The sequence below is a fragment of the Triturus cristatus genome, unplaced genomic scaffold (assembly GCF_964204655.1).
Source record: "Triturus cristatus unplaced genomic scaffold, aTriCri1.1 SCAFFOLD_262, whole genome shotgun sequence".
In the NCBI taxonomy this organism is placed as follows: Eukaryota; Metazoa; Chordata; class Amphibia; order Caudata; family Salamandridae; genus Triturus; species Triturus cristatus.
In genome coordinates, this window is record NW_028187334.1 from 77,937 (window position 1) to 98,388 (window position 20,452).

Consider the following 20,452-nt stretch of genomic DNA (forward strand, 5'->3'; position numbering starts at 1 on the left):
CCCTTTAGATCAAAAAGCAGCATGGGGTCAGGATGGCCGAGTGGTCTAAGGCGCTGCGTTAAGGCCGCAGTCTTTCATGGAGGCGTGGGTTCGAATCCCACTTCTGACAAAACTTGAATTCCATTTTCTCTCTAAGTTCCTTTAGAATCTCAGCTAAAAATTGGCAATGTAAATAATATCTGAATAAGTACCAAACTTCAGTTTCAAATGCATTTGCCCTATTCTATCTTTAACGTTAATGTAATATTCTTCTAGCACTCGTGGTGTTTTATATTTCTTTTGTGGGGTACTTTAAAAATCTTTTTTATGAAAGAAATGGGTTACATTAAGTCTTGTGATGTTTTAGGTTTCCAATAAGGAGGTTTTAAATTTTATGTCACGTCATTTTCAGATGCTTCATTCAAGAGATGTTTCCACTATTGAATGCAGAGCAAGGGCAAAAATACAAGTGATAGAGCGAGTGAGTGAGAAGGAGTGTTGTGGAAGGAGAGAATGAAACAAAGACAGAGTGAGTGAATGGCAGGGAGGCATAGAAGAGGAGTCTAGTAGTGAAGGAGACCTGCTTTTCCCTGCTCTTGACCTCCCACCCATCCCCAAACAACCACAAACAACCACAAACATACCTTCTGTGCAAAGTTGGTATGCAGAATTTCACGCCTCAGCAAGTGAGGGTGAGTCCCAGGCCAGGGGCTAAAGAGCAAAAGAGTGCCTGTGCTCATACTTTCCCTGCTAGGGATAGTTTATCTGGAACAAGGCCTACTCTCTTGTATCCAGCAAGGATCTAGAAATCCTGCATGAATCTGCAAGGCACATTGGCAGCATAAATTTGAATAAACTGCCCCACCTATTGCCTTCCTACTTCCTGTGCTGTAGTTGTTTGTGTAGAGAGAGAGGTCGCAGGCAAGGAAATGTTGTGAGTCGGATACAGGACCCTAAATAGCTGGTGAGAGGTATGTGGTGTTCTAAAAGCATGAAAACTGTATACCTGTGAAATAAAGTGCTTTCGTATGTGTTCTTCTGTGTTTATTGTCCTGTGCATAAAGTTGCACCTTGTGTTTGAAGGTTTAAATTATTTCAGGCTTGCATGGAGGTAGACGTTTCTGAGTAACTTTTATTCATTTCTTAAATGCCTATACTGTCAGGATGGCCGAGAGGTCTAAGGCGCTGTGTTTAGGCCACAGTCTCCTTTGGAGGCGTGGGTTCGAATCCCACTTCCGGCATGCCTTTTGGAGATTTAATCTCCTTTATCAGGTTAACATCTGATGGAAGTTGCATCTGTTGGTCTTCACCTGGCACGTTATTCCGTTCTCCTCTTTTCAAGAGAGATGGGGTTTCTCATATATTTAGGTTCTATAACGTCTTGCTGACAAAGCGCAATCCTTACCAAATGAGCATAGGACCCATGTAAGAGGTCATCTGGAAGAGTCATGCTCTTGTATGCCCTGGCCAGACGGGCCCTGCAAATTTAGAAGAATGCCATGCATCTGGTAGACAACTGGACTCCAGCACACTTACAGCAATTTCCTTAGGGCTTTGATCAGGGGCTGCTTAAATTTGCATACTCCACCCTATGTTGTGACTTTGAGATCCTTTGTTGAAATTGCTTTAGCCAGCCAAGAGGTGGCTATTGTCTCAATTTCAAAGCAGCTTTGAGCCGTTCAAGTGGCTGGTGAATAGCACTTTTTCTTTGTTCGCCTCAAAGTTCTAAAGAGTTCTCCATAGGTCCTGCTCTGTACAGATTGTTCAAAGATCTGTTGGAAGTGCATATAATAGGATAAGTAAATTGAGGGCATTCCTTTTCAGTACCTCACCTGCATGGCTGTTTGGCCTCTGGTAGATGCTGGGGAAGCAAGTCAGGATGGCCGAGTGGTCTAAGGCGCTGCGTTCAGGTCGCAGTCTCCTCTGGAGGCGTGGGTTCAAATCCCACTTCTGACAGTCCTGTGTTTACTCTACTTTTTTTCTTGAGAAATATGATCATTTCCCTCGCAGTGGCTTATAGGATTGTCTTCTTGGAAGAGTGCAGTGAGTTTTTTTCTTGCTCTAGCCACTATTGGCCTAAGCTCTGTGCATTTTTTGGTTCCTAATATCTTTCTCACCCTTTAGATGAAAAAGCAGCATGGGGGTCAGGATGGCCGAGTGGTCTAAGGCGCTGCGTTAAGGCCGCAGTCTTTCATGGAGGCATGGGTTCGAATCCCACTTCTGACAAAACTTGAATTCCATTTTCTCTCTCAGTTCCTTTAGAATCTCAGCTAAAAATTGGCAATGTAAATAATATCTGAATAAGTACCAAACTTCAGTTTCAACTGCAAATGCATTTGCCCTATTCTATCTTTAACGTTAATGTAATATTCTTCTAGCACTCGTGGTGTTTTATATTTCTTTTGTGGGGTACTTTAAAAATCTTTTTTATGAAAGAAATGGGTTACATTAAGTCTTGTGATGTTTTAGGTTTCCAATAAGGAGGTTTTAAATTTTATGTCACGTCATTTTCAGATGCTTCATTCAAGAGCTGTTTCCACTATAGAATGCAGAGCAAGGGCAAAAATACAAGTGATAGAGCGAGTGAGTGAGAAGGAGTGTTGTGGAAGGAGAGAATGAAACAAAGACAGAGTGAGTGAATGGCAGGGAGGCATAGAAGAGGAGTCTAGTAGTGAAGGAGACCTGCTTTTCCCTGCTCTTGACCTCCCACCCATCCCCAAACAACCACAAACATACCTTCTGTGCAAAGTTGGTATGCAGAATTTCACGCCTCAGCAAGTGAGGGTGAGTCCCAGGCCAGGGGCTAAAGAGCAAAAGAGTGCCTGTGCTCAGACTTTCCCTGCTACGGATAGTTTATCTGGAACAAGGCCTACTCTCTTGTATCCAGCAAGGATCTAGAAATCCTGCATGAATCTGCAAGGCACATTGGCAGCATAAATTTGCATAAACTGCCCCACCTATTGCCTTCCTACTTCCTGTGCTGTAGTTGTTTGTGTAGAGAGAGAGGTCGCAGGCAAGGAAATGTTGTGAGTCGGATACAGGACCCTAAATAGCTGGTGAGAGGTATGTGGTGTTCTAAAAGCATGAAAACTGTATACCTGTGAAATAAAGTGCTTTCGTATGTGTTCTTCTGTGTTTATTGTCCTGTGCATAAAGTTGCACCTTGTGTTTGAAGGTTTAAATTATTTCAGGCTTGCATGGAGGTAGACGTTTCTGAGTAACTTTTATTCATTTCTTAAAAGCCTATACTGTCAGGGTGGCCGAGAGGTCTAAGGTGATGTGTTTAGGCCACCGTCTCCTTTGGAGGCGTGGGTTCGAATCCCACTTCTGGCATGCCTTTTGGAGATTTAATCTCCTTTATCAGGTTAACATCTGATGGAAGTTGCATCTGTTGGTCTTCACCTGGCACGTTATTCCGTTCTCCTCTTGTCAAGAGAGATGGGGTTTCTCATATATTTAGGTTCTATAACGTCTTGCTGACAAAGCGCAATCCTTACCAAATGAGCATAGGACCCATGTAAGAGGTCATCTGGAAGAGTCATGCTCTTGTATGCCCTGGCCAGACGGGCCCTGCAAATTTGGAAGAATGCCATTCATCTGGTAGACAACTGGACTCCAGCACACTTACAGCAATTTCCTCAGGGCTTTGATCAGGGGCTGCTTAAATTTGCATACTCCACCCTATGTTGTGACTTTGAGATCCCTTGTTGAAATTGCTTTAGCCAGCCAAGCGGTGGCTATTGTCTCAATTTCAAAGCAGCTTTGAGCCGTTCAAGTGGCTGGTGAATAGCACTTTCTCTTTGTTCGCCTCAAAGTTCTAAAGAGTTCTCCATAGGTCCTGCTCTGTACAGATTGTTCAAAGATCTGTTGAAAGTGCATATAATAGGATAAATACATTGAGGGCATTCCTTTTCAGTACCTCACCTGCATGGCTGTCTGGCCTCTGGAAGATGCTGGGAAAGCAAGTCAGGATGGCCGAGTGGTCTAAGGCGCTGCGTTCAGGTCGCAGTCTCCTCTGGAGGCGTGGGTTCAAATCCCACTTCTGACAGTCCTGTGTTTACTCTAATTTTTTTCTTGAGAAATATGATCATTTCCCTCGCAGTGGCTTATAGGATTGTCTTCTTGGAAGAGTGCAGTGAGTTTTTTTCTTGCTCTAGCCACTATTGGCCTAAGCTCTGTGCATTTTTTGGTTCCTAATATCTTTCTCACCCTTTAGATCAAAAAGCAGCATGGGGTCAGGATGGCCGAGTGGTCCAAGGCGCTGCGTTAAGGCCGCAGTCTCTCGTGGAGGCGTGGGTTCGAATCCCACTTCTGACAAAACTTAAATTCCATTTTCTCTCTCAGTTCCTTTAGAATCTCAGCTAAAAATTGGCAATGTAAATAATATCTGAATAAGTACCAAACATCAGTTTCAACTGCAAATGCATTTGCCCTATTCTATCTTTAACGTTAATGTAATATTCTTCTAGCACTCTTGGTGTTTTATATTTCTTTTGTGGGGTACTTTAAAAATCTTTTTTATGAAAGAAATGGGTTACATTAAGTCTTGTGATGTTTTAGGTTTCCAATAAGGAGGTTTTTAATTTTATGTCACGTCATTTTCAGATGCTTCATTCAAGAGATGTTTCCACTATAGAATGCAGAGCAAGGGCAAAAATACAAGTGATAGAGCGAGTGAGTGAGAAGGAGTGTTGTGGAAGGAGAGAATGAAACAAAGACAGAGTGAGTGAACGGCAGGGAGGCATAGAAGAGGAGTCTAGTTGTGAAGGAGACCTGCTTTTCCCTGCTCTTGACCTCCCACCCATCCCCAAACAACCACAAACATACCTTCTGTGCAAAGTTGGAATGCAGAATTTCACGCCTCAGCAAGTGAGGGTGAGTCCCAGGCCAGGGGCTAAAGAGCAAAAGAGTGCCTGTGCTCAGACTTTCCCTGCTACGGATAGTTTATCTGGAACAAGGCCTACTCTCTTGTATCCAGCAAGGATCTAGAAATCCTGCATGAATCTGCAAGGCACATTGGCAGCATAAATTTGAATAAACTGCCCCACCTATTGCCTTCCTACTTCCTGTGCTGTAGTTGTTTGTGTAGAGAGAGAGGTCGCAGGCAAGGAAATGTTGTGAGTCGGATACAGGACCCTAAATAGCTGGTGAGAGGTATGTGGTGTTCTAAAAGCATGAAAACTGTATACCTGTGAAATAAAGTGCTTTCGTATGTGTTCTTCTGTGTTTATTGTCCTGTGCATAAAGTTGCACCTTGTGTTTGAAGGTTTAAAATATTTCAGGCTTGCATGGAGGTAGACGTTTCTGAGTAACTTTTATTCATTTCTTAAAAGCCTATACTGTCAGGATGGCCGAGAGGTCTAAGGCGCTGTGTTTAGGCCACAGTCTCCTTTGGAGGCATGGGTTCGAATCCCACTTCTGACATGCCTTTTGGAGATTTAATCTCCTTTATCAGGTTAACATCTGATGGAAGTTGCATCTGTTGGTCTTCACTTGGCACGTTATTCCGTTCTCCTCTTGTCAAGAGAGATGGGGTTTCTCATATACTGACAAAGCGCAATCCTTACCAAATGAGCATAGGACCCATGTAAGAGGTCATCTGGAAGAGTCATGCTCTTGTATGCCCTGGCCAGACGGGCCCTGCAAATTTGGAAGAATGCCATTCATCTGGTAGACAACTGGACTCCAGCACACTTACAGCAATTTCCTCAGGGCTTTGATCAGGGGCTGCTTAAATTTGCATACTCCACCCTATGTTGTGACTTTGAGATCCCTTGTTGAAATTGCTTTAGCCAGCCAAGAGGTGGCTATTGTCTCAATTTCAAAGCAGCTTTGAGCCGTTCAAGTGGCTGGTGAATAGCACTTTCTCTTTGTTCGCCTCAAAGTTCTAAAGAGTTCTCCATAGGTCCTGCTCTGTACAGATTGTTCAAAGATCTGTTGAAAGTGCATATAATAGGATAAATAAATTGAGGGCATTCCTTTTCAGTACCTCATCTGCATGGCTGTCTGGCCTCTGGAAGATGCTGGGAATGCAAGTCAGGATGGCCGAGTGGTCTAAGGCGCTGCGATCAGGTCGCAGTCTACTCTGGAGGTGTGGGTTCAAATCCCACTTCTGACAGTCCTGTGTTTACTCTAATTTTTTTCTTGAGAAATATGATCATTTCCCTCGCAGTGGCTTATAGGATTGTCTTCTTGGAAGAGTGCAGTGAGTTTTTTTTTTGCTCTAGCCACTTTTGGCCTAAGCTCTGTGCATTTTTTGGTTCCTAATATCTTTCTCACCCTTTAGATCAAAAAGCAGCATGGGGTCAGGATGGCCGAGTGGTCTAAGGCGCTGCGTTAAGGCCGCAGTCTCTCGTGGAGGCGTGGGTTCGAATCCCACTTCTGACAAAACTTGAATTCCATTTTCTCTCTCAGTTCCTTTAGAATCTCAGCTAAAAATTGGCAATGTAAATAATATCTGAATAAGTACCAAACATCAGTTTCAACTGCAAATGCATTTGCCCTATTCTATCTTTAACGTTAATGTAATATTCTTCTAGCACTCGTGGTGTTTTATATTTCTTTTGTGGGGTACTTTAAAAATCTTTTTTATGAAAGAAATGGGTTACATTAAGTCTTGTGATGTTTTAGGTTTCCAATAAGGAGGTTTTAAATTTTATGTCACGTCATTTTCAGATGCTTCATTCAAGAGCTGTTTCCACTATAGAATGCAGAGCAAGGGCAAAAATACAAGTGATAGAGCGAGTGAGTGAGAAGGAGTGTTGTGGAAGGAGAGAATGAAACAAAGACAGAGTGAGTGAACGGCAGGGAGGCATAGAAGAGGAGTCTAGTAGTGAAGGAGACCTGCTTTTCCCTGCTCTTGACCTCCCACCCATCCCCAAACAACCACAAACATACCTTCTGTGCAAAGTTGGTATGCAGAATTTCACGCCTCAGCAAGTGAGGGTGAGTCCCAGGCCAGGGGCTAAAGAGCAAAAGAGTCCCTGTGCTCAGACTTTCCCTGCTAGGGATAGTTTATCTGGAACAAGGCCTACTCTCTTGTATCCAGCAAGGATCTAGAAATCCTGCATGAATCTGCAAGGCACATTGGCAGCATAAATTTGCATAAACTGCCCCACCTATTGCCTTCCTACTTCCTGTGCTGTAGTTGTTTGTGTAGAGAGAGAGGTCGCAGGCAAGGAAATGTTGTGAGTCGGATACAGGAACCTAAATAGCTGGTGAGAGGTATGTGGTGTTCTAAAAGCATGAAAACTGTATACCTGTGAAATAAAGTGCTTTCGTATGTGTTCATCTGTGTTTATTGTCCTGGGCATAAAGTTGAACCTTGTGTTTGAAGGTTTAAATTATTTCAGGCTTGCATGGAGGTAGACGTTTCTGAGTAACTTTTATTCATTTCTTAGAAGCCTATACTGTCAGGATGGCCGAGAGGTCTAAGGCGTTGTGTTTAGGCCACAGTCTCCTTTGGAGGTGTGGGTTCGAATCCCACTTCTGACATGCCTTTTGGAGATTTAATCTCCTTTATCAGGTTAACATCTGATGGAAGTTGCATCTGTTGGTCTTCACTTGGCACGTTATTCCGTTCTCCTCTTGTAAACAGAGATGGGGTTTCTCATATATTTAGGTTCTATAACGTCTTGCTGACAAAGCGCAATCCTTACCAAATGAGCATAGGACCCATGTAAGAGGTCATCTGGAAGAGTCATGCTCTTGTATGTCCTGGCCAGACGGGCCCTGCAAATTTGGAAGAATGCCATTCATCTGGTAGACAACTGGACTCCAGCACACTTACAGCAATTTCCTCAGGGCTTTGATCAGGAGCTGCTTAAATTTGCATACTCCACCCTATGTTGTGACTTTGAGATCCCTTGTTAAAATTGCTTTAGCCAGCCAAGAGGTGGCTATTGTCTCAATTTCAAAGCAGCTTTGAGCCGTTCAAGTGGCTGGTGAATAGCACTTTCTCTTTGTTCGCCTCAAAGTTCTAAAGAGTTCTCCATAGGTCCTGCTCTGTACAGATTGTTCAAAGATCTGTTGGAAGTGCATATAATAGGATAAATAAATTGAGGGCATTCCTTTTCAGTACCTCACCTGCATGGCTGTCTGGCCTCTGGAAGATGCTGGGAAAGCAAGTCAGGATGGCCGAGTCGTCTAAGGCGCTGCGTTCAGGCCGCAGTCTCTCCTGGAGGCGTGGGTTCGAATCCCACTTCTGACAAAACTTGAATTCCATTTTCTCTCTCAGTTCCTTTAGAATCTCAGCTAAAAATTGGCAATGTAAATAATATCTGAATAAGTACCAAACTTCAGTTTCAACTGCAAATGCATTTGCCCTATTCTATCTTTAACGTTAATGTAATATTCTTCTAGCACTCGTGGTGTTTTATATTTGTTTTGTGGGGTACTTTAAAAATCTTTTTTATGAAAGAAATGGGTTACATTAAGTCTTGTGATGTTTTAGGTTTCCAATAAGGAGGTTTTAAATTTTATGTCACGTCATTTTCAGATGCTTCATTCAAGAGCTGTTTCCACTATAGAATGCAGAGCAAGGGCAAACATACAAGTGATAGAGCGAGTGAGTGAGAAGGAGTGTTGTGGAAGGAGAGAATGAAACAAAGACAGAGTGAGTGAATGGCAGGGAGGCATAGAAGAGGAGTCTAGTAGTGAAGGAGACCTGCTTTTCCCTGCTCTTGACCTCCCACCCATCCCCAAACAACCACAAACATACCTTCTGTGCAAAGTTGGTATGCAGAATTTCACGCCTCAGCAAGTGAGGGTGAGTCCCAGGCCAGGGGCTAAAGAGCAAAAGAGTGCCTGTGCTCAGACTTTCCCTGCTAGGGATAGTTTATCTGGAACAAGGCCTACTCTCTTGTATCCAGCAAGGATCTAGAAATCCTGCATGAATCTGCAAGGCACAATGGCAGCATAAATTTGCATAAACTGCCCCACCTATTGCCTTCCTACTTCCTGTGCTGTAGTTGTTTGTGTAGAGAGAGAGGTCGCAGGCAAGGAAATGTTGTGAGTCGGATACAGGATCCTAAATAGCTGGTGAGAGGTATGTGGTGTTCTAAAAGCATGAAAACTGTATACCTGTGAAATAAAGTGCTTTCGTATGTGTTCTTCTGTGTTTATTGTCCTGTGCATAAAGTTGCACCTTGTGTTTGAAGGTTTAAATTATTTCAGGCTTGCATGGAGGTAGACGTTTCTGAGTAACTTTTATTCATTTCTTAAAAGCCTATACTGTCAGGATGGCCGAGAGGTCTAAGGTTCTGTGTTTAGGCCACAGTCTCCTTTGGAGGCGTGGGTTCGAATCCCACTTCTGACATTCCTTTTGGAGATTTAATCTCCTTTATCAGGTTAACATCTGATGGAAGTTGCATCTGTTGGTCTTCACCTGGCACGTTATTCCGTTCTCTTCTTGTCAAGAGAGATGGGGTTTCTCATATATTTAGGTTCTATAACGTCTTGCTGACAAAGCGCAATCCTTACCAAATGAGCATAGGACCCATGTAAGAGGTTATCTGGAAGAGTCATGCTCTTGTATGCCCTGGCCAGACGGGCCCTGCAAATTTGGAAGAATGCCATGCATCTGGTAGACAACTGGACTCCAGCACACTTACAGCAATTTCCTTAGGGCTTTGATCAGGGGCTGCTTAAATTTGCATACTCCACCCTATGTTGTGACTTTGAGATCCCTTGTTGAAATTGCTTTAGCCAGCCAAGAGGTGGCTATTGTCTCAATTTCAAAGCAGCTTTGAGCCGTTCAAGTGGCTGGTGAATAGCACTTTCTCTTTGTTCGCCTCAAAGTTCTAAAGTGTTCTCCATAGTTCCTGCTCTGTACAGATTGTTCAAAGATCTGTTGGAAGTGCATATAATAGGATAAATAAATTGAGGGCATTCCTTTTCAGTACCTCACCTGCATGGCTGTCTGGCCTCTGGAAGATGCTGGGAAAGCAAGTCAGCATGGCCGAGTGGTCTAAGGCGCTGCGTTCAGGTCGCAGTCTCCTCTGGAGGCGTGGGTTCAAATCCCACTTCTGACAGTCCTGTGTTTACTCTACTTTTTTTCTTGAGAAATATGATCATTTCCCTCGCAGTGGCTTATAGGATTGTCTTCTTGGAAGAGTGCAGTGAGTTTTTTTCTTGCTCTAGCCACTATTGGCCTAAGCTCTGTGCATTTTTTGGTTCCTAATATATTTCTCACCCTTTAGATGAAAAAGCAGCATGGGGTCAGGATGGCCGAGTGGTCTAAGGCGCTGCGTTAAGGCCGCAGTCTCTCCTGGAGGCGTGGGTTCGAATCCCACTTCTGACAAAACTTGAATTCCATTTTCTCTCTCAGTTCCTTTAGAATCTCAGCTAAAAATTGGCAATGTAAATAATATCTGAATAAGTACCAAACTTCAGTTTCAACTGCAAATGCATTTGCCCTATTCTATCTTTAACGTTAATGTAATATTTTTCTAGCACTCGTGGTGTTTTATATTTGTTTTGTGGGGTACTTTAAAAATCTTTTTTATGAAAGAAATGGGTTACATTAAGTCTTGTGATGTTTTAGCTTTCCAATAAGGAGGTTTTAAATTTTATGTCACGTCATTTTCAGATGCTTCATTCAAGAGCTGTTTCCACTATAGAATGCAGAGCAAGGGCAAAAATACAAGTGATAGAGCGAGTGAGTGAGAAGGAGTGTTGTGGAAGGAGAGAATGAAACAAAGACAGAGTGAGTGAATGGCAGGGAGGCATAGAAGAGGAGTCTAGTAGTGAAGGAGACCTGCTTTTCCCTGCTCTTGACCTCCCACCCGTCCCCAAACAACCACAAACATACCTTCTGTGCAAAGTTGGTATGCAGAATTTCACGCCTCAGCAAGTGAGGGTGAGTCCCAGGCCAAGGCCTAAAGAGCAAAAGAGTGCCTGTGCTCAGACTTTCCCTGCTAGGGATAGTTTATCTGGAACACGGCCTACTCTCTTGTATCTAGCAAGGATCTAGAAATCCTGCATGAATCTGCAAGGCACAATGGCAGCATAAATTTGCATAAACTGCCCTACCTATTGCCTTCCTACTTCCTGTGCTGTAGTTGTTTGTGTAGAGAGAGAGGTCGCAGGCAAGGAAATGTTGTGAGTCGGATACAGGACCCTAAATAGCTGGTGAGAGGTATGTGGTGTTCTAAAAGCATGAAAACTGTATACCTGTGAAATAAAGTGCTTTCGTATGTGTTCTTCTGTGTTTATTGTCCTGTGCATAAAGTTGCACCTTGTGTTTGAAGGTTTAAAATATTTCAGGCTTGCATGGAGGTAGACGTTTCTGAGTAACTTTTATTCATTTCTTAAAAGCCTATACTGTCAGGATGGCCGAGAGGTCTAAGGCGCTGTGTTTAGGCCACAGTCTCCTTTGGAGGCGTGGGTTCGAATCCCACTTCTGACATGCCTTTTGGAGATTTAATCTCCTTTATCAGGTTAACATCTGATGGAAGTTGCACCGTTGGTCTTCACTTGGCACGTTATTCCGTTCTCCTCTTGTCAAGAGAGATGGGGTTTCTCATATACTGACAAAGCGCAATCCTTACCAAATGAGCATAGGACCCATGTAAGAGGTCATCTGGAAGAGTCATGCTCTTGTATGCCCTGGCCAGACGGGCCCTGCAAATTTGGAAGAATGCCATTCATCTGGTAGACAACTGGACTCCAGCACACTTACAGCAATTTCCTCAGGGCTTTGATCAGGGGCTGCTTAAATTTGCATACTCCACCCTATGTTGTGACTTTGAGATCCCTTGTTGAAATTGCTTTAGCCAGCCAAGAGGTGGCTATTGTCTCAATTTCAAAGCAGCTTAGAGCCGTTCAAGTGGCTGGTGAATAGCACTTTCTCTTTGTTCGCCTCAAAGTTCTAAAGAGTTCTCCATAGGTCCTGCTCTGTACAGATTGTTCAAAGATCTGTTGAAAGTGCATATAATAGGATAAATAAATTGAGGGCATTCCTTTTCAGTACCTCACCTGCATGGCTGTCTGGCCTCTGGAAGATGCTGGGAAAGCAAGTCAGGATGGCCGAGTGGTCTAAGGCGCTGCGTTCAGGTCGCAGTCTCCTCTGGAGGCGTGGGTTCAAATCCCACTTCTGACAGTCTTGTGTTTACTCTAATTTTTTTCTTGAGAAATATGATCATTTCCCTTGCAGTGGCTTATAGGATTGTCTTCTTGGAAGAGTGCAGTGAGTTTTTTTCTTGCTCTAGCCACTATTGGCCTAAGCTCTGTGCATTTTTTGGTTCCTAATATCTTTCTCACCCTTTAGATCAAAAAGCAGCATGGGGTCAGGATGGCCGAGTGGTCTAAGGCGCTGCGTTAAGGCCGCAGTCTCTCGTGGAGGCGTGGGTTCGAATCCCACTTCTGACAAAACTTGAACCATTTTCTCTCTCAGTTCCTTTAGAATCTCAGCTAAAAATTGGCAATGTAAATAATATCTGAATAAGTACCAAACATCAGTTTCAACTGCAAATGCATTTGCCCTATTCTATCTTTAACGTTAATGTAATATTCTTCTAGCACTCGTGGTGTTTTATATTTCTTTTGTGGGGTACTTTAAAAATCTTTTTTATGAAAGAAATGGGTTACATTAAGTCTTGTGATGTTTTAGGTTTCCAATAAGGAGGTTTTAAATTTTATGTCACGTCATTTTCAGATGCTTCATTCAAGAGATGTTTCCACTATAGAATGCAGAGCAAGGGCAAAAATACAAGTGATAGAGCGAGTGAGTGAGAAGGAGTGTTGTGGAAGGAGAGAATGAAACAAAGACAGAGTGAGTGAACGGCAGGGAGGCATAGAAGAGGAGTCTAGTAGTGAAGGAGACCTGCTTTTCCCTGCTCTTGACCTCCCACCCATCCCCAAACAACCACAAACATACCTTCTGTGCAAAGTTGGTATGCAGAATTTCACGCCTCAGCAAGTGAGGGTGAGTCCCAGGCCAGGGGCTAAAGAGCAAAAGAGTGCCTGTGCTCATACTTTCCCTGCTAGGGATAGTTTATCTGGAACAAGGCCTACTCTCTTGTATCCAGCAAGGATCTAGAAATCCTGCATGAATCTGCAAGGCACATTGGCAGCATAAATTTGAATAAACTGCCCCACCTATTGCCTTCCTACTTCCTGTGCTGTAGTTGTTTGTGTAGAGAGAGAGGTCGCAGGCAAGGAAATGTTGTGAGTCGGATACAGGACCCTAAATAGCTGGTGAGAGGTATGTGGTGTTCTAAAAGCATGAAAACTGTATACCTGTGAAATAAAGTGCTTTCGTATGTGTTCTTCTGTGTTTATTGTCCTGTGCATAAAGTTGCACCTTGTGTTTGAAGGTTTAAATTATTTCAGGCTTGCATGGAGGTAGACGTTTCTGAGTAACTTTTATTCATTTCTTAAATGCCTATACTGTCAGGATGGCCGAGAGGTCTAAGGCGCTGTGTTTAGGCCACAGTCTCCTTTGGAGGCGTGGGTTCGAATCCCACTTCTGACATGCCTTTTGGAGATTTAATCTCCTTTATCAGGTTAACATCTGATGGAAGTTGCATCTGTTGGTCTTCTCTTGGCACGTTATTCCGTTCTCCTCTTGTCAAGAGAGATGGGGTTTTTCATATATTTAGGTTCTATAAGGTCTTGCTGACAAAGCGCAATCCTTACAAAATGAGCATAGGACCCAAGTAAGAGGTCATCTGGAAGAGTCATGCTCTTGTATGCCCTGGCCAGACGGGCCCTGCAAATTTGGAAGAATGCCATTCATCTGGTAGACAACTGGACTCCAGCACACTTACAGCAACTTCCTCAGGGCTTTGATCAGGGGCTGCTTAAATTTGCATACTCCACCCTATGTTGTGACTTTGAGATCCCTTGTTGAAATTGCTTTAGCCAGCCAAGAGGTGGCTATTGTCTCAATTTCAAAGCAGCTTTGAGCCGTTCAAGTGGCTGGTGAATAGCACTTTCTCTTTGTTCGCCTCAAAGTTCTAAAGAGTTCTCCATAGGTCCTGCTCTGTACAGATTGTTCAAAGATCTGTTGGAAGTGCATATAATAGGATAAATAAATTGAGGGCATTCCTTTTCAGTACCTCACCTGCATGGCTGTCTGGCCTCTGGAAGATGCTGGGAAAACAAGTCAGGATGGCCGAGTGGTCTAAGGCGCTGCGTTCAGGTCGCAGTCTCCTCTGGAGGCGTGGGTTCAAATCCCACTTCTGACAGTCCTGTGTTTACGCTAATTTTTTTCTTGATAAATATGATCATTTCCCCGTCGCAGTGGCTTATAGGATTGTCTTCTTGGAAGAGTGCAGTGAGTTTTTTTCTTGCTCTAGCCACTATTGGCCTAAGCTCTGTGCATTTTTTGGTTCCTAATATCTTTCTCACCCTTTAGATGAAAAAGCAGCATGTGGTCAAGATGGCCGAGTGGTCAAAGGCGCTGCGTTAAGGCCGCAGTCTCTCGTGGAGGCGTGGGTTCGAATCCCACTTCTGACAAAACTTGAATTCCATTTTCTCTCTCAGTACCTTTAGAATCTCAGCTAAAAATTGGCAATGTAAATAATATCTGAATAAGTACCAAACTTCAGTTTCAACTGCAAATGCATTTGCCCTATTCTATCTTTAACGTTAATGTAATATTCTTCTAGCACTCGTGGTGTTTTATATTTCTTTTGTGGGGTACTTTAAAAATCTTTTTTATGAAAGAAATGGGTTACATTAAGTCTTGTGATGTTTTAGGTTTCCAATAAGGAGGTTTTAAATTTTATGTCACGTCATTTTCAGATGCTTCATTCAAGAGATGTTTCCACTATAGAATGCAGAGCAAGGGCAAAAATACAAGTGATAGAGCGAGTGAGTGAGAAGGAGTGTTGTGGAAGGAGAGAATGAAACAAAGACAGAGTGAGTGAACGGCAGGGAGGCATAGAAGAGGAGTCTAGTAGTGAAGGAGACCTGCTTTTCCCTGCTCTTGACCTCCCACCCATCCCCAAACAACCACAAACATACCTTCTGTGCAAAGTTGGTATGCAGAATTTCACGCCTCAGCAAGTGAGGGTGAGTCCCAGGCCAGGGGCTAAAGAGCAAAAGAGTGCCTGTGCTCAGACTTTCCCTGCTAGGGATAGTTTATCTGGAACAAGGCCTACTCTCTTGTATCCAGCAAGGATCTAGAAATCCTGCATGAATCTGCAAGGCACATTGGCAGCATAAATTTGCATAAACTGCCCCACCTATTGCCTTCCTACTTCCTGTGCTGTAGTTGTTTGTGTAGAGAGAGAGGTCGCAGGCAAGGAAATGTTGTGAGTCGGATACAGGACCCTAAATAGCTGGTGAGAGGTATGTGGTGTTCTAAAAGCATGAAAACTGTATACCTGTGAAATAAAGTGCTTTCGTATGTGTTCTTCTGTGTTTATTGTCCTGTGCATAAAGTTGCACCTTGTGTTTGAAGGTTTAAATTATTTCAGGCTTGCATGGAGGTAGACGTTTCTGAGTAACTTTTATTCATTTCTTAAAAGCCTATACTGTCAGGATGGCCGAGAGGTCTAAGGCGCTGTGTTTAGGCCACAGTCTCCTTTGGAGGCGTGGGTTCGAATCCCACTTCTGACATGCCTTTTGGAGATTTAATCTCCTTTATCAGGTTAACATCTGATGGAAGTTGCATCTGTTGGTCTTCACCTGGCACGTTATTCCGTTATCCTCTTGTCAAGAGAGATGGGGTTTCTCATATATTTAGGTTCTATAACGTCTTGCTGACAAAGCTCAATCCTTACCAAATGAGCATAGGACCCATGTAAGAGGTCATCTGGAAGAGTCATGCTCTTGTATGCCCTGGCCAGACGGGCCCTGCAAATTTGGAAGAATGCCATGCATCTGGTAGACAACTGGACTCCAGCACACTTACAGCAATTTCCTTAGGGCTTTGATCAGGGGCTGCTTAAATTTGCATACTCCACCCTATGTTGTGACTTTGAGATCCCTTGTTGAAATTGCTTTAGCCAGCCAAGAGGTGGCTATTGTCTCAATTTCAAAGCAGCTTTGAGACGTTCAAGTGGCTGGTGAATAGCACTTTCTCTTTGTTCGCCTCAAAGTTCTAAAGAGTTCTCCATAGGTCCTGCTCTGTACAGATTGTTCAAAGATCTGTTGGAAGTGCATATAATAGGATAAATAAATTGAGGGCATTCCTTTTCAGTACCTCATCTGCATGGCTGTCTGGCCTCTGGAAGATGCTGGGAATGCAAGTCAGGATGGCCGAGTGGTCTAAGGCGCTGCGTTCAGGTCGCAGTCTCCTCTGGAGGCGTGGGTTCAAATCCCACTTCTAACAGTCCTGTGTTTACTCTAATTTTTTTCTTGAGAAATATGATCATTTCCCTCGCAGTGGCTTATAGGATTGTCTTCTTGGAAGAGTGCAGTGAGTTTTTTTCTTGCTCTAGCCACTTTTGGCCTAAGCTCTGTGCATTTTTTGGTTCCTAATATCTTTCTCACCCTTTAGATCAAAAAGCAGCTTGGGGTCAGGATGGCCGAGTGGTCTAAGGCGCTGCGTTAAGGCCGCAGTCTCTCGTGGAGGCGTGGGTTCGAATCCCACTTCTGACAAAACTTGAATTCCATTTTCTCTCTCAGTTCCTTTAGAATCTCAGCTAAAAATTGGCAATGTAAATAATATCTGAATAAGTACCAAACATCAGTTTCAACTGCAAATGCATTTGCCCTATTCTATCTTTAACGTTAATGTAATATTCTTCTAGCACTCGTGGTGTTTTATATTTCTTTTGTGGGGTACTTTAAAAATCTTTTTTATGAAAGAAATGGGTTACATTAAGTCTTGTGATGTTTTAGGTTTCCAATAAGGAGGTTTTAAATTTTATGTCACGTCATTTTCAGATGCTTCATTCAAGAGATGTTTCCACTATAGAATGCAGAGCAAGGGCAAAAATACAAGTGATAGAGCGAGTGAGTGAGAAGGAGTGTTGTGGAAGGAGAGAATGAAACAAAGACAGAGTGAGTGAACGGCAGGGAGGCATAGAAGAGGAGTCTAGTAGTGAAGGAGACCTGCATTTCCCTGCTCTTGACCTCCCACCCATCCCCAAACAACCACAAACATACCTTCTGTGCAAAGTTGGTATGCAGAATTTCACGCCTCAGCAAGTGAGGGTGAGTCCCAGGCCAGGGGCTAAAGAGCAAAAGAGTCCCTGTGCTCAGACTTTCCCTGCTAGGGATAGTTTATCTGGAACAAGGCCTACTCTCTTGTATCCAGCAAGGATCTAGAAATCCTGCATGAATCTGCAAGGCACATTGGCAGCATAAATTTGCATAAACTGCCCCACCTATTGCCTTCCTACTTCCTGTGCTGTAGTTGTTTGTGTAGAGAGAGAGGTCGCAGGCAAGGAAATGTTGTGAGTCGGATACAGGACCCTAAATAGCTGGTGAGAGGTATGTGGTGTTCTAAAAGCATGAAAACTGTATACCTGTGAAATAAAGTGCTTTCGTACGTGTTCTTCTGTGTTTATTGTCCTGGGCATAAAGTTGAACCTTGTGTTTGAAGGTTTAAATTATTTCAGGCTTGCATGGAGGTAGACGTTTCTGAGTAACTTTTATTCATTTCTTAGAAGCCTATACTGTCAGGATGGCCGAGAGGTCTAAGGCGTTGTGTTTAGGCCACAGTCTCCTTTGGAGGTGTGGGTTCGAATCCCACTTCTGACATGCCTTTTGGAGATTTAATCTCCTTTATCAGGTTAACATCTGATGGAAGTTGCATCTGTTGGTCTTCACTTGGCACGTTATTCCGTTCTCCTCTTGTCAACAGAGATGGGGTTTCTCATATATTTAGGTTCTATAACGTCTTGCTGACAAAGCGCAATCCTTACCAAATGAGCATAGGACCCATGTAAGAGGTCATCTGGAAGAGTCATGCTCTTGTATGTCCTGGCCAGACGGGCCCTGCAAATTTGGAAGAATGCCATTCATCTGGTAGACAACTGGACTCCAGCACACTTACAGCAATTTCCTCAGGGCTTTGATCAGGAGCTGCTTAAATTTGCATACTCCACCCTATGTTGTGACTTTGAGATCCCTTGTTGAAATTGCTTTAGCCAGCCAAGAGGTGGCTATTGTCTCAATTTCAAAGCAGCTTTGAGCCGTTCAAGTGGCTGGTGAATAGCACTTTCTCTTTGTTCGCCTCAAAGTTCTAAAGAGTTCTCCATAGGTCCTGCTCTGTACAGATTGTTCAAAGATCTGTTGGAAGTGCATATAATAGGATAAATAAATTGAGGGCATTCCTTTTCAGTACCTCACCTGCATGGCTGTCTGGCCTCTGGAAGATGCTGGGAAAGCAAGTCAGGATGGCCGAGTGGTCTAAGGCGCTGCGTTCAGGTCGCAGTCTCCTCTGGAGGTGTGGGTTCAAATCCCACTTCTGACAGTCCTGTGTTTACTCTACTATTTTTCTTGAGAAATATCATCATTTCCCTCGCAGTGGCTTATAGGATTGTCTTCTTGGAAGAGTGCAGTGAGTTTTTTTCTTGCTCTAGCCACTATTGGCCTAAGCTCTGTGCATTTTTTGGTTCCTAATATATTTCTCACCCTTTAGATGAAAAAGCAGCATGGGATCAGCATGGCCGAGTGGTCTAAGGCGCTGCGTTAAGGCCGCAGTCTCTCCTGGAGGCGTGGGTTCGAATCCCACTTCTGACAAAACTTGAATTCCATTTTCTCTCTCAGTTCCTTTAGAATCTCAGCTAAAAATTGGCAATGTAAATAATATCTGAATAAGTACCAAACTTCAGTTTCAACTGCAAATGCATTTGCCCTATTCTATCTTTAACGTTAATGTAATATTCTTCTAGCACTCGTGGTGTTTTATATTTCTTTTGTGGGGTACTTTAAAAATCTTTTTTATGAAAGAAATGGGTTACATTAAGTCTTGTGATGTTTTAGGTTTCCAATAAGGAGGTTTTAAATTTTATGTCACGTCATTTTCAGATGCTTCATTCAAGAGCTGTTTCCACTATAGAATGCAGAGCAAGGGCAAAAATACAAGTGATAGAGCGAGTGAGTGAGAAGGAGTGTTGTGGAAGGAGAGAATGAAACAAAGACAGAGTGAGTGAATGGCAGGGAGGCATAGAAGAGGAGTCTAGTAGTGAAGGAGACCTGCTTTTCCCTGCTCTTGACCTCCCACCCATCCCCAAACAACCACAAACATACCTTCTGTGCAAAGTTGGTATGCAGAATTTCACGCCTCAGCAAGTGAGGGTGAGTCCCAGGCCAGGGGCTAAAGAGCAAAAGAGTGCCTGTGCTCAGACTTTCCCTGCTAGGGATAGTTTATCTGGAACAAGGCCTACTCTCTTGTATCCAGCAAGGATCTAGAAATCCTGCATGAATCTGCAAGGCACAATGGCAGCATAAATTTGCATAAACTGCCCCACCTATTGCCTTCCTACTTCCTGTGCTGTAGTTGTTTGTGTAGAGAGAGAGGTCGCAGGCAAGGAAATGTTGTGAGTCGGATACAGGACCCTAAATAGCTGGTGAGAGGTATGTGGTGTTCTAAAAGCATGAAAACTGTATACCTGTGAAATAAAGTGCTTTCGTATGTGTTCTTCTGTGTTTATTGTCCTGTGCATAAAGTTGCACCTTGTGTTTGAAGGTTTAAATTATTTCAGGCTTGCATGGAGGTAGACGTTTCTGAGTAACTTTTATTCATTTCTTAAAAGCCTATACTGTCAGGATGGCCGAGAGGTCTAAGGTGCTGTGTTTAGGCCACAGTCTCCTTTGGAGGCGTGGGTTCGAATCCCACTTCTGACATGCCTTTTGGAGATTTAATCTCCTTTATCAGGTTAACATCTGATGGAAGTTGCATCTGTTGGTCTTCACCTGGCACGTTATTCCGTTCTCTTCTTGTCAAGAGAGATTGGGTTTCTCATATATTTAGGTTCTATAACGTCTTGCTGACAAAGCGCAATCCTTACCAAATGAGCATAGGACCCATGTAAGAGGTCATCTGGAAGAGTCATGCTCTTGTATGCCCTGGCCAGACGGGCCCTGCAAATTTGGAAGAATGCCATGCATCTGGTAGACAACTGGACTCCAGCACACTTACAGCAATTTCCTTAGGGCTTTGATCAGGGGCTGCTTAAATTTGCATACTCCACCCTATGTTGTGACTTTGAGATCCCTTGTTGAAATTGCTTTAGCCAGCCAAGAGGTGGCTATTGTCTCAATTTCAAAGCAGCTTTGAGCCGTTCAAGTGGCTGGTGAATAGCACTTTCTCTTTGTTCGCCTCAAAGTTCTAAAGTGTTCTCCATAGGTCCTGCTCTGTACAGATTGTTCAAAGATCTGTTGGAAGTGCATATAATAGGATAAATAAATTGAGGGCATTCCTTTTCAGTACCTCACCTGCATGGCTGTCTGGCCTCTGGAAGTTGCTGGGAAAGCAAGTCAGCATGGCCGAGTGGTCTAAGGCGCTGCGTTCAGGTCGCAGTCTCCTCTGGAGGCGTGGGTTCAAATCCCACTTCTGACAGTCCTGTGT

The 20,452-nt window shown here is 43.5% G+C and overlaps 21 non-coding genes across 21 annotated transcripts; all 21 read left to right on the forward strand.

Moving 5' to 3' along the window:
* The first annotated feature begins 26 nt into the window (after nucleotides 1-26).
* Nucleotides 27-109, forward strand: TRNAL-AAG (transfer RNA leucine (anticodon AAG)). The gene has a single exon. It is a non-coding gene; the product is annotated as a tRNA-Leu (tRNA).
* A 1,028-nt stretch (nucleotides 110-1,137) lies between these two features.
* TRNAL-UAG (transfer RNA leucine (anticodon UAG)) lies at nucleotides 1,138-1,220 on the forward strand. Its single transcript has one exon. It is a non-coding gene; the product is annotated as a tRNA-Leu (tRNA).
* Nucleotides 1,221-1,852: 632 nt separating this feature from the next.
* Nucleotides 1,853-1,935, forward strand: TRNAL-CAG (transfer RNA leucine (anticodon CAG)). The gene has a single exon. It is a non-coding gene; the product is annotated as a tRNA-Leu (tRNA).
* Nucleotides 1,936-3,944: 2,009 nt separating this feature from the next.
* On the forward strand, nucleotides 3,945-4,027 carry TRNAL-CAG (transfer RNA leucine (anticodon CAG)). The gene has a single exon. It is a non-coding gene; the product is annotated as a tRNA-Leu (tRNA).
* Nucleotides 4,028-4,213: 186 nt separating this feature from the next.
* On the forward strand, nucleotides 4,214-4,296 carry TRNAL-AAG (transfer RNA leucine (anticodon AAG)). The gene has a single exon. It is a non-coding gene; the product is annotated as a tRNA-Leu (tRNA).
* Nucleotides 4,297-5,320: 1,024 nt separating this feature from the next.
* On the forward strand, nucleotides 5,321-5,403 carry TRNAL-UAG (transfer RNA leucine (anticodon UAG)). Its single transcript has one exon. It is a non-coding gene; the product is annotated as a tRNA-Leu (tRNA).
* An 880-nt stretch (nucleotides 5,404-6,283) lies between these two features.
* TRNAL-AAG (transfer RNA leucine (anticodon AAG)) lies at nucleotides 6,284-6,366 on the forward strand. Its single transcript has one exon. It is a non-coding gene; the product is annotated as a tRNA-Leu (tRNA).
* A 1,024-nt stretch (nucleotides 6,367-7,390) lies between these two features.
* Nucleotides 7,391-7,473, forward strand: TRNAL-UAG (transfer RNA leucine (anticodon UAG)). Its single transcript has one exon. It is a non-coding gene; the product is annotated as a tRNA-Leu (tRNA).
* A 1,739-nt stretch (nucleotides 7,474-9,212) lies between these two features.
* Nucleotides 9,213-9,295, forward strand: TRNAL-UAG (transfer RNA leucine (anticodon UAG)). The gene has a single exon. It is a non-coding gene; the product is annotated as a tRNA-Leu (tRNA).
* A 901-nt stretch (nucleotides 9,296-10,196) lies between these two features.
* On the forward strand, nucleotides 10,197-10,279 carry TRNAL-AAG (transfer RNA leucine (anticodon AAG)). The gene has a single exon. It is a non-coding gene; the product is annotated as a tRNA-Leu (tRNA).
* Nucleotides 10,280-11,303: 1,024 nt separating this feature from the next.
* TRNAL-UAG (transfer RNA leucine (anticodon UAG)) lies at nucleotides 11,304-11,386 on the forward strand. Its single transcript has one exon. It is a non-coding gene; the product is annotated as a tRNA-Leu (tRNA).
* Nucleotides 11,387-11,996: 610 nt separating this feature from the next.
* Nucleotides 11,997-12,079, forward strand: TRNAL-CAG (transfer RNA leucine (anticodon CAG)). The gene has a single exon. It is a non-coding gene; the product is annotated as a tRNA-Leu (tRNA).
* A 186-nt stretch (nucleotides 12,080-12,265) lies between these two features.
* Nucleotides 12,266-12,348, forward strand: TRNAL-AAG (transfer RNA leucine (anticodon AAG)). The gene has a single exon. It is a non-coding gene; the product is annotated as a tRNA-Leu (tRNA).
* A 1,022-nt stretch (nucleotides 12,349-13,370) lies between these two features.
* TRNAL-UAG (transfer RNA leucine (anticodon UAG)) lies at nucleotides 13,371-13,453 on the forward strand. Its single transcript has one exon. It is a non-coding gene; the product is annotated as a tRNA-Leu (tRNA).
* Nucleotides 13,454-14,085: 632 nt separating this feature from the next.
* TRNAL-CAG (transfer RNA leucine (anticodon CAG)) lies at nucleotides 14,086-14,168 on the forward strand. Its single transcript has one exon. It is a non-coding gene; the product is annotated as a tRNA-Leu (tRNA).
* Nucleotides 14,169-14,356: 188 nt separating this feature from the next.
* On the forward strand, nucleotides 14,357-14,439 carry TRNAL-AAG (transfer RNA leucine (anticodon AAG)). Its single transcript has one exon. It is a non-coding gene; the product is annotated as a tRNA-Leu (tRNA).
* A 1,024-nt stretch (nucleotides 14,440-15,463) lies between these two features.
* TRNAL-UAG (transfer RNA leucine (anticodon UAG)) lies at nucleotides 15,464-15,546 on the forward strand. Its single transcript has one exon. It is a non-coding gene; the product is annotated as a tRNA-Leu (tRNA).
* Nucleotides 15,547-16,447: 901 nt separating this feature from the next.
* On the forward strand, nucleotides 16,448-16,530 carry TRNAL-AAG (transfer RNA leucine (anticodon AAG)). The gene has a single exon. It is a non-coding gene; the product is annotated as a tRNA-Leu (tRNA).
* Nucleotides 16,531-17,554: 1,024 nt separating this feature from the next.
* TRNAL-UAG (transfer RNA leucine (anticodon UAG)) lies at nucleotides 17,555-17,637 on the forward strand. The gene has a single exon. It is a non-coding gene; the product is annotated as a tRNA-Leu (tRNA).
* Nucleotides 17,638-18,269: 632 nt separating this feature from the next.
* TRNAL-CAG (transfer RNA leucine (anticodon CAG)) lies at nucleotides 18,270-18,352 on the forward strand. The gene has a single exon. It is a non-coding gene; the product is annotated as a tRNA-Leu (tRNA).
* Nucleotides 18,353-19,645: 1,293 nt separating this feature from the next.
* Nucleotides 19,646-19,728, forward strand: TRNAL-UAG (transfer RNA leucine (anticodon UAG)). The gene has a single exon. It is a non-coding gene; the product is annotated as a tRNA-Leu (tRNA).
* Nucleotides 19,729-20,452: the final 724 nt, after the last annotated feature.